Genomic DNA, 10534 nt, shown 5'->3' with positions numbered 1-10534 from the left:
TCACTCACATAAATCATCACATACAGTGCCTTCAGAAAGTATTCACATCCCTGGATTTTGTTGTTACAAAGTGGGATTAAAATGGATTTACACTGAACAAAAATATACATGCAACAATTTCAAAGATTTTAATCAGTTACAGTTCATATAAGGAAATCAATCGATTTCACATGAATGGGAATACAGATGTGCAACTGTTGGTCACAGCTACCTTAAAAAAAGGTAGGTGTGTGGTTCAGAAAACCAGTCAGTATCTGGTGTGGCCTCTATTTGCCACATGCAGCACGACACATCTCCTTCGCATAGAGTTCATCAAGCTGTTGATTGTGGCCTGTGGACTGTTATCCCACTCCTCATCAATGGCTATGCGAAGTTGGTGGATATTGGTGGGAACTAGAACACGTTGTCGTACACGTCGATCAAGAGCATCCAAAACATTCTCAATGGGTGAAAGTTCTGGTGAGTATGCAGACCATGTAAGAACTGGAACATTTTCAGCTTCCAAGAATTGTGTACAGATCCTTGGGGCGGTGGGGCGGTGATGGCGGCGGATGGGGCAGTGATGGCGGCGAATGAATGGCATGACAATGGACCTCAGGATTTAGTCATGGTATCTCTGTGCATTCCAATTGCCATCAATAAAATGCAATTGTGTTCATTGTCCATAGCTTACTATATCATCGGATGGGGCCACAGTGTCTCCTGACCCCTCCTGTCTCAGCCTCCAGTATTTATGCTGCAGTAGTTTATGTGTCGGGGGCTAGGGTCAGTCTGTTACATCTGGAGTATTTCTCTTGTCTTATCCGGTGTCCAGTGTGAATTTAAATATGCTCTCTCTAATTCTCTCTTTCTCTCTTTCTTTCTTTCTTTCTCTCTCTCGGAGGACCTGAGCCCTAGGACCATGCCTCAGGACTACCTGGCATGATGACTCCTTGCTGTCCCCAGTCCACCGGGCCGTGCTGCTGCTCCAGTTTCAACTGTTCTGCCTGACCTGTTCACCGGACGTGGAACCCTGACCTGTTCACCGGACGTGCTACCTGTCGTGCTACCTGTCCCACCGGACGTGCTACCTGTCCCAGACCTGTCCCAGACCTGCTGTCCCAGACCTGCTGGAACCCTGACCTGTTCACCGGACGTGCTACCTGTCCCAGACCTGCTGTTTTCAACTCTCTAGAGACAGCAGGAGCGATAGAGATACTCTCAAAGATCGGCTATGAAAAAGCCAACTGACACTTACTCTTGAGTTGCTGACTTGTTGCACCCTCGACAACTACTATGATTATTATTATTTGACCTTGCTGGTCATTTATGAACATTTGAACATCTTGGCCATGTTCTGTTATAATCTCCACCCCGGCACAGCCAGAAGAGGACTGGCCACCCCTCATAGCCTGGTTCCTCTCTAGGTTTCTTCCTAGGTTTTGGCCTTTCTAGGGAGTTTTTCCTAGCCACTGTGCTTCTACACCTGCATTGCTTGCTGTTTGGGGTTTTAGGCTGGGTTTCTGTACAGCACTTTGAGATATCAGCTGATGTAAGAAGGGCTATATAAATACATTTGATTTTAATTTGATTTGATATGTCTGCCCATACCATAACCCCACAGCCGAAACGGAGCAACGTTGACATCAGCAAACTGCTTGCCCACACGATGCCATACACCTGTCTGGCATCTGTACAGTTGAAACCAGGATTCATCCGTGAAGAGAACACTTCTCCAGCGTGCCAGTGGCCATCAAAGGTGAGCATTTGCCCACATGACGAGCATGCAGATGAGCTTCCCTGAGACGGTTTCTGAGATTTTGTGCAGAATTTCTTCGGTTGTGCAAACCCACAGTTTCATCAGCTGTCCGGGTGGCTGGTCTCAGATGTTCCCCCACGTGAAGAAGCCGGATGTGAAGGTCCTGGGCTGGCGTGGTTAAATGTGGTCTGCGGTTGTGAGGCCAGTTGGACTTACTGCCAAATTCTCTAAAACGGCTTATGGTAGAGAAATTAGCATTCAATTATCTGGCAACAGCTCCAGTGGACATTCCTGCAGATAGCATGCCAATTGCACACTCCCTCAAAACTTGAGACATCTGTGGCATTGTGTTGTGTGACAAAACTGCACATTTTCTAGAGTGGCCTTTTATTGTCCCCAGTGCAAGGTGCACCTGTGTAATGATTAAGCTGTTTAATCAGCTTCTTGATAAACCACACCTGTCAGGTGGATGGATTATCTTGGAGAAGGAGAAATGCTCATTAAAAGGGATGTAAACAAATTTGTGCAAAACATTTGAGAGAAATATGCTTTTTGTTCGTATGGAACATTTCTGGGATCTTTTATTTCAGCTCATGAAACATGGGACCAACACTTTACATGTTGCGTTTATGTTTTTGTTTAGTGTATAAAATGAATCCCTAATTTCTCATCTCTGAAGCAGCTAAGGGAACACCTCCCTCTCTCTAAACTCAGTAGTTCTAAACCTGCGACTGCCTCCTGCCTACTCCTCTCTACACTTATGACAGAATGACCGACCCAAGAGAACAGGAAGCAGTAGGACATCCCGACCTCTCCGCTATAGGAAGCTCCTATACCACGACTCATGCCTGGAGCACCTCGGGACTGCCATGGACAAGGTGCTCCAGATCATACGCCAGCTGCAGAGTACACAACCACCTTCCCAGCTCCTCGCGGTCGATCCAGCCACCCCACCACCATCTACATCAGCCGGTCCAATCAGCAACGTCCACCTGCCCCTCCCGGAGCGATTTGACGGCAATCCAGCTCACTGTAGGGGGTTTCTCCTGCAGTGTGACCTCCACCTTGCCCATCATGCCGGGACAGCCTCCGTTAGGGACAAGGTGGCCTTGTTGATCTCGGTGCTGACAGGCCGGTCTCTGGAGTGGGCGCACGCCATATGGGAGAGAGACGGTCCAGAAGTGCAGTCCTATGAGTGCTTCACCCAACTCTTCCATGCTGTTTTTGACCACCCTACAGAGGGCCGAGAGGGAGGTGAGTCTCCTCCGTCTATGCCAGGCGTCCAAAAAAGCGTCTGAGTACGCTCTGTATTTCCGGAAGGTGGCTGCGTCCACTAGCTGGAACGACCAGGCCCTGTTGACGGTTTTCCACAGCAGGCTACAGGCGGACATCCAGACCGAACTGGTCTGTCGCGATGAGGACCTCACGCTGGACCAGCTCATCACCAGTGGCCATCCGCCTGGATAATCTCCTGCGTGCCCATCGTCGCCCATCCCGGGGGTTCAGGTCTCTCCCAGGAACCTCCAGCGAGACTGAGCCCATGAAGGTGGGCACGAAGCACCTTCCCCAAGAGGAACGTTAACTCCACCGTCAACAGGGTCTCTGCTCCTACTGCGGGGAGTCGGACCACCCCTGGAACACCTGTCCCAGAAGGAGAACCATGCGAGGAAGCGACATGCCGTGGAGCGCTCCTGCACCTTCCCATGTATGCGTGGACGTGCCTCGCTCCTCTCTGTCCACCCAGCCCGTCCTCCTTCCGGTCACCTTCCCGGACTATCCTGGCCCCCCACTGAGTCCTGCTCTAGTGGACTCAGGTTCTGCAGGCAATTTCCTAGACCGGTCAGTAGCCTTATCATTCCTCTAGTACCTTTACAACCCCCTATCCCAGTCCATGCCCTCGACAACCATCCGCTAGGAACAGGACTGGTGTGCCAGACCACGATTCCCATTTCCCTCACAGTTGCTCACAACCACCATGAATGCATCACTTTTCTCATCTTAGAGTCTCCTGCACACCCCATAGTTTTAGGTTTCCCCTGGTTACAGTTGCATAATTCCAGGATATCGTGGACAGAGAGGAGGTTGTTGGGTTGGTTGCAGGAGTGTCAGGGGCGGTGTCTCTCTGTGTCTATCTGTGCCACCTCCGTGGAAAGTCCGGACCACACCACCCACATCCCTATCCCAGAGGAATACCACGACCTACAGGTGGCTTTTTCGAAGACTCGTGCCACGTGCCTGCCCCCTCATCACCCATGGGACTGCACTATCAACCTACTGCCTGGTTCTACCATCCCGCGGGGCACATCTACCCTCTCTCGCATGCAGAGACCGAAGCCATGGAGGTCTATGTCCAGGAGACACTGGCCCAAAGATTCCTCCATCTGTCCACCTCTCCGGCCTCCTCCAGCTCTTTTTCATGAAGAAGGGCAGAGGTCTCCACCCCTGTATCGATTACCAAACACTGAATAAAGCAACTGTTAAATTCAGTTATCCCCTGCCTCTTATACCCACTGTGATCGAACAGATGCACAGTGCTCAGTACTTTACCAAATTGGATTTACGCAGTGCCTACAACCTGGTGCGCATCAGAGGGGGATGAATGGAAGACCGCCTTCAGCACCAGCACCGGGCACTACGAATACAGGGTAATGCCCTACGGCCTGTCAATGCACCCTCTGTGTTTCAATCATTCATTAACGAGGTGTTTAGAGACATGTTGGGTTGCTTTGTAGTGGTGTACATTGACAGCATCTTGGTATAGTCCACTACACGCAAGCAACATGTCTCTCATGTCAGGACCGTTTTGGAGAGGCTGATAGGGCATCACCTGTATGCCAAGGTGGAGAAGTGCCTTTTCTTTCAGTAGGCGGTCTCCTTCCTGGGCTATTGGATATCGACCGTGGGAGTGGAGACGGAAGAGAATAGGGTCAGTGCAGTACGGTCGTGGCCTGTTCCATCCAACATAAAGGCGGTGCAGCACTTTCTAGGTTTTGCCAACTATTTCAGGCGCTTCATTAGGGGTTTCAGCACAGTGGTGGCCCCTCTCACCTCCCTCCTGAAGAGAAGTCCTAGACTCCTGCGCTAGACTGAGGAGGCCAACGAAGCCTTCCGTGTGCTCAAGGAACGTTTTACGAATACACCTGTTCTGGCTCCTCCTGACCCGTCTCTGCCCTTCATCATGAAGGTGAACGCCTCCGAGGTTGGAGTAGGGGCTGTTCTCTCCCAACGTACTGGATTGCCGCCTAAACTCCATCCATGCGCCTTCCGTGAATAGAAGCTGTCTCCCGTGGAGCGGAATTAGGACATGGGGGATCGTGAGTTGCTGGCCGTCAAGAAAGCGCTGAAAACAACAACCATTCCTTGTTTGGACGGACCACTGGAACCTAGAGTATATTCAAGCAGTGATGAGGCTGAACCCCCGTCAGGCCAGGTGGGCCCTATTCTTCACCAGGTTTCGCTTTACCCTCTCCTACTGGCCGGGATCTAAGAATGTTAAGGCCGATGCATTGTCCAGGGTGCATGACACAGAGGATCGGAGAGAGAAAGTGACACCCATTATTCCCCTGTCCCGCATTGGAACACAGCACACACCCATCTCCAGCGTGCCGTCCTCCGGTAGAAGGCGCAGGCCGATTGTCACCACAGTATGGCCCCGGTCTTTCACCCCGGTGACAGGGTCTAGCATTCTACAAAGGACCTGCCCCTCCGCCTGCCTGTTTGTGGGGCTGTTCAAAGTCCTGAGGAAAGTCAATGAGGTGACGTACAGATTACAGCTCCCCGTTAATTACTTTATCTCACCCTCATTTCATGTATCTCTCCTCAGGCCGGTGGCAGCTGGTCCCTTGGCTAGTGCTGGACCCCACAACGCACCTCCCTTTCCCTTGGATGTCGAGGGGTTCCCGGCGTACTCCATCCACAGCCTGTTGGACTCACGGCGTCGTGGGGGTTCTGTCCAGTACCTGGTCGACTGGGAGGGGTATGGTTCTGAAGAGCAGTGCTGGGTTCCGGCGCGGGATGTTCTGGACCGCTCTCTCATTCAGAACTTCCACAGGTGTTGTCCCAACCAACCCGCACCACGTCTTCGGGGTTGTCCCCAAGGTCAGCGGTGCCCAGTTGCTGGAGCAGCGCCTCGGGGGTGGGTGTGTGTGTGTAACTGTCACACCAGCCTTCACTTTGGCTCCCCCTCCTGTCCAGCTCAGGCGTTCGAGATCGCTGGCCTTCTAGCTGCTGCCGAACCCGCTGCTGGCAAACGCCCTTCACTCATCAACCCCAGACTTGTCTCTCTATCATTACACACACCTGGTTCCAATCCCCACTCTATCACTGTATATATTCTCCCTCTGTCATTTGTCTTTGTCGGTCATTGTAAATGTTGCTTGTTTTCCTGAGAGGAATCTCTCCTACTATTTCCTGAGTACTTTATTTTGCACTTTTGGTTTCATCCCGCTTTTATATACTGTAATTTCCGGACTATTAAGCGCACCTGAATATAAGCCGCACCCACTGAATAATTTGTTTTTATTTATTTTGAGCATAAATAAGCCGCACATGTCTATAAGCCGCAGGTGCCTACCGGTACATTGAAACAAATGAACTTTATACAGGCTTTAACGAAACACGGCTTGTAACAAAAATAAATAGGCTTTAACGAAACACGGCTTGTAACAAAAATAAATAGGCTTTAACGAAACACGGCTTGTAACAAAAAATAAAAAATTTGCAGTAAGCTTTAGTTGTCTTTTTGCACTGAGTCAATTCCTCACGCTGCTGTTTCCAACGTCTTATCATCGACTCATTAAGACCAAGCTCCCGTGCAGCAGCTCTATTTCCTTTTCCAACAGCCAGATCAATCGCCTTCAACTTGAAAGCTGCATCATATGCATTTCTCCGTGTCTTTGCCATGATGAGGGTGACAAAATGACTACCGTAATCAGAATGATGGGAAGTTTGAGAGCGCTCGATTTAATCTAAACAGTAAACAAAAAAGTTGTTTGACCTTAACCCGTTAGGCAATTTCATTGGTCTAATGAAAGCTTCATGCCGCCAAAAAACTGAGCATGTCACAGAATGTGTTTTTTTGGAGAAAAAAAAATTGAAAGCGGGTAAAATCCATATATTAGCCGCGTCATTGTTTAAGCCGCGAGGTTCAAAGCCTGGGAAAAAAGTTGCGGCTTATAGTCCGGAATTTACGGTATATATTGTGCTTTAAGAAATTCAGTAGTTCTAAACCTGCGACTGCCTACTCCTGTCAAGACTTCCACCAAAGTCGGTTCCTCTCCTTGTTCAGGGGCGTTCGGCGGTCGGCGTCGCCGGTCTTCTAGCAATCGTCGATCCACTTTTAATTTTCCATTTGTTTTGTCTTGTTTTCCTACACACCTGGTTTTCATTTCCCTCATTAAGTGTTGTGTATTTAACCCTCTGTTCCCCCCATGTCTTTGTGTGGAATTGTTTGTTGTAAGTGCTTGTATACATGTTTACTGGTGCGCAACGGGTTTTGTACCCATGTTTGTTATGGATGCACCTGAAACAAAAAAACCTAACACAATAACCCCAAAATAAAGGGAGGGAAGGGAGGGTGGCCACCGTCACCGACGGTTCCTGTGCAAACACCCCCCCTTCCCCAATCCTTCCCCCTGCAGAGGTGGCTCAGGTTCCGGCCCTAGTCCCCAACCTAACCTGTCCACCCCCGCTGAAAGCTCAGGGCTGTAGCGCGTTGCTGGAGACCTCGGGCTGAGGTGCGTCTCTGGAGACCTCGGGCTGATGCGCGTCTCTGGAGACCTCGGGCTGAGGCGTGACTCTGGGAGCTCCGGACTGTAGGGCGACTCTGGCTGCGCCGGTTCCGGACTGTAGGGCGACTCTGGCTGCGCCGGTTCCGGACTGTAGGGCGACTCTGGCTGCGCCGGTTCCGGACTGTAGGGGCGCACTACAGGCCTGGTTCGTGGGGCTGGCTTTGGAGGCGCCAGACTGGTAACACGCACCTCAAGGCTAGTGCGAGGAGCAGAAACAGGACGTACTGGACTGGGCAGGCGCACTACAGGCCTGGTGCGTGGGGCTGGCTTAGGAGGCGCCAGACTAGGGACACGCACCTCAAGGCTAGTGTGAGGAGCAGGAACAGGACGTACTAGACTGGGCTGACACACTGGAGGCCTGGTGCGTGGGACTGGCTTTGGAGGTGCCAGACTAGGGACACGCACCTCAAGGCTAGTGCGAGGAGCAGGAACTGGATACACCGGGTCTTGAACACGCACTGGAGGTCTAGAGCACACAACCCCTTCTGGCTGAGTGCTCAATATAGCCTGGCCATACTGAGGAGCTTCTACCGATCGCACCGGCCTTTGAATGCGTCTGGGCAATACCGTGCGTATTTCCGCATAGCTCGGTGCTTTCTTGATCCGTCACTCCCTGTAATAAGCACGGGGAGTTGGCTCAGGTCTCCATCCTGACTCTGCCCAAGTCCCCGTGTGCCCCCCCCAAAACATTTTTTGGGGGTGCCTCTCGCACTTGCCTCTCGGCGCGTTTAACGCCTCGTAATGGCGCCGCTCCGCCTTGGCTGCCTCCAGCTCCTCCTTAGGGCGCCGGTACTCCCCAGCCTGGTGCCAAGGTCCTGCCCCATCCAGGATCTCCTCCCAGGTCCATGACTCCTTATAGCCCTCCTGCTGCTCTTTCCTCCGCTGCTTGGTCCTGGTTTGGTGGGTGGTTCTGTCACAAGTGTCGGATGGAGTAGACCAAAATGCAGCGGGAATGTGTATACTCATCTTCCTCTTTATTTTAGGAAAAAACGTGAAAACAAAAAATAACAAAACAACGACGAAACAGTCCTGTAAGGCTACTAGGCTATACATGGAACAACCACCCATAAACACAAGAGAAAATAAACCCATATAAATATGGCCTCGAATTAGAAGCAACGACAACCAGCTGCTTCTAATTGGAGGTCGTTCCCAAAACTAACATAGAAATAGAACAACTAGAAATACGAACATAGAAATACAAAACATAGAACAATACCAACAACAAAAAACGACAACACAAAACAAACACACCCCTGCCATGTCCTGACCAAACTACAATAACAAATAACCCTTTCTACTGGTCAGGACGTGACATTCAGCTCATGAAATAAGTGTTTTAACGTCACACTTAGCTTCATGGTGAAATCCCTGAGAGGTTTCCTTCCTCTCCGGCAACTTAGTTAAGCTAGACACCTGTATCTTTTGTATTGATAAACCATCCAAAGTGTAATAACTTCACCACGCTAAATAATTTTGGCAAAGTATACATCTTAGAGGTTTCCAAGGGAACTTAGATTGTAACAGATATGTGAAGGACAAGAATAAAATAAAATACAAATTATTGATAGTTTTGGTACAGTTCCCTCTCGTTCATGTTGTAGGCTACCACTTTTTCCAAACAGACTTGTGTGTTAATACATTTAATTGCTTAGTTTCAGAATGTTGTATGCATTTAGACTTTGAATATTCTATAATCCCAGCAGTAGCCTATTAGTAAAAAAAATACCACACCGAATCTATACGCTGATTATCTGACAGTCCCTCCTAGTGTTTTTAACCCAATAACAACTGCTAAGTCCCAAGACCGCTTTACAAATCCTCAAATAAAAACTGGATTAATTAAGATGTATTATTCAGGGGTTTCTGAACTGGGACTGGGAGAGATAGAACCTGGAATGAGAGAATTCCTAAGCCATGATGACAGTGTGGCAACATGTAAACATTCCCCAGAGGTCGGCCAAGCCCTGTTACTGCTGTAACCCCTCACTGACCCCTGACAGGGATCATCCCTGAGCTACTGAAGTAACCTACTATACACACATCTGAGTAGGGAGTTTAGTAAACAACTTCTTATTGAGCGACAGCTGTCCATTTCATTCCCTTATGAAATTGAATATCATATGATATATGATACAGTATAGAGACATTTAAATACATAGGCTATCATTTAGTGTTTGTGTAGGATAATGTAAAATGTGCTGAAAAACCACCCATGTAACAATCTGCTACTTCAGTTTGTAGTTCAAGTAAACATTATGATCCAGATTTGGATAATCTTGCATGCCCCAATTACCTTATTTAGGTGCTTGTTCAGTAGGATTTTGCAAAACTGATTGTTGGTTAATGAAATACCCTCTTTCAGACCCAGAGAAAACAGTTGTTAAAATGGCTGGTTAATAAATAACTAGGGTGGTAGAGTGTAGACAGTAAGGAATTTCATAGCATGAGGAGCCTGTTGAGCATACAACTGAAATGACAGGGATTGCCTTTCACTTTCTAGTAGGAAATAAAGTGACTGGCCAGTGACACGGTTGACGCGGACTGGACTGTGTCTCTTTCCAAACAGTTGAATCTTATCAGCGCTCGTTCATTTCACCTCATTAACAGAGGCTGTCACGAGCTATTGATATGCAAATTGGACTGAACGGGCGGTAGTGTCAAGACATACTCGGACGGAGTTTACTTGGGACTCAGTGCGCGTCGCTGCGGACCCTATGTTTTTACTCTCTGCCTGGATAAACGGAGCCATCGAAGTCGCCTCAAGTTTCTTGTTACCTTTAAATACCCCGCACCGCGTCTCGTGCTTGGAATTGGGTTTATCTCCAAAGGATTTGTAATCGGACCGAGAGTTCGTCTGGGGAATTACGCGCGGAACATTTTGGTATGAGCTTAATATCTGCTACTTTTTCAGTTTTGTGTAGGCTGATGATGGGTTTTTCTAGCGTGTTCTCTATTCTCTAAATTCATTAATAAATATATTATTTGGTTTCTTTTTTATTCATGT

The 10534-nt window shown here is 49.0% G+C and overlaps 1 protein-coding gene across 3 annotated transcripts in view; it reads left to right on the top strand.

The window, feature by feature from the left end:
* The first annotated feature begins 10050 nt into the window (after window positions 1-10050).
* Window positions 10051-10534, top strand: part of LOC115174920 (ankyrin repeat domain-containing protein 6) — a 35372-nt gene continuing 34888 nt past the window's right edge. For all 3 annotated transcript variants that reach the window (XM_029733946.1, XM_029733947.1, XM_029733945.1), the window contains exon 1: window positions 10051-10411. The gene's annotated coding sequence lies outside the window, so the exon portion shown is untranslated. The remainder of the gene's footprint in view (window positions 10412-10534) is intronic.

This window comes from Salmo trutta, chromosome 35, assembly GCF_901001165.1.
Source record: "Salmo trutta chromosome 35, fSalTru1.1, whole genome shotgun sequence".
Classification (NCBI taxonomy): domain Eukaryota; kingdom Metazoa; phylum Chordata; class Actinopteri; order Salmoniformes; family Salmonidae; genus Salmo; species Salmo trutta.
The sequence above is the reverse complement of the archived record's forward strand: the minus strand, read 5'-3'. Positions and strand labels throughout refer to the sequence as shown.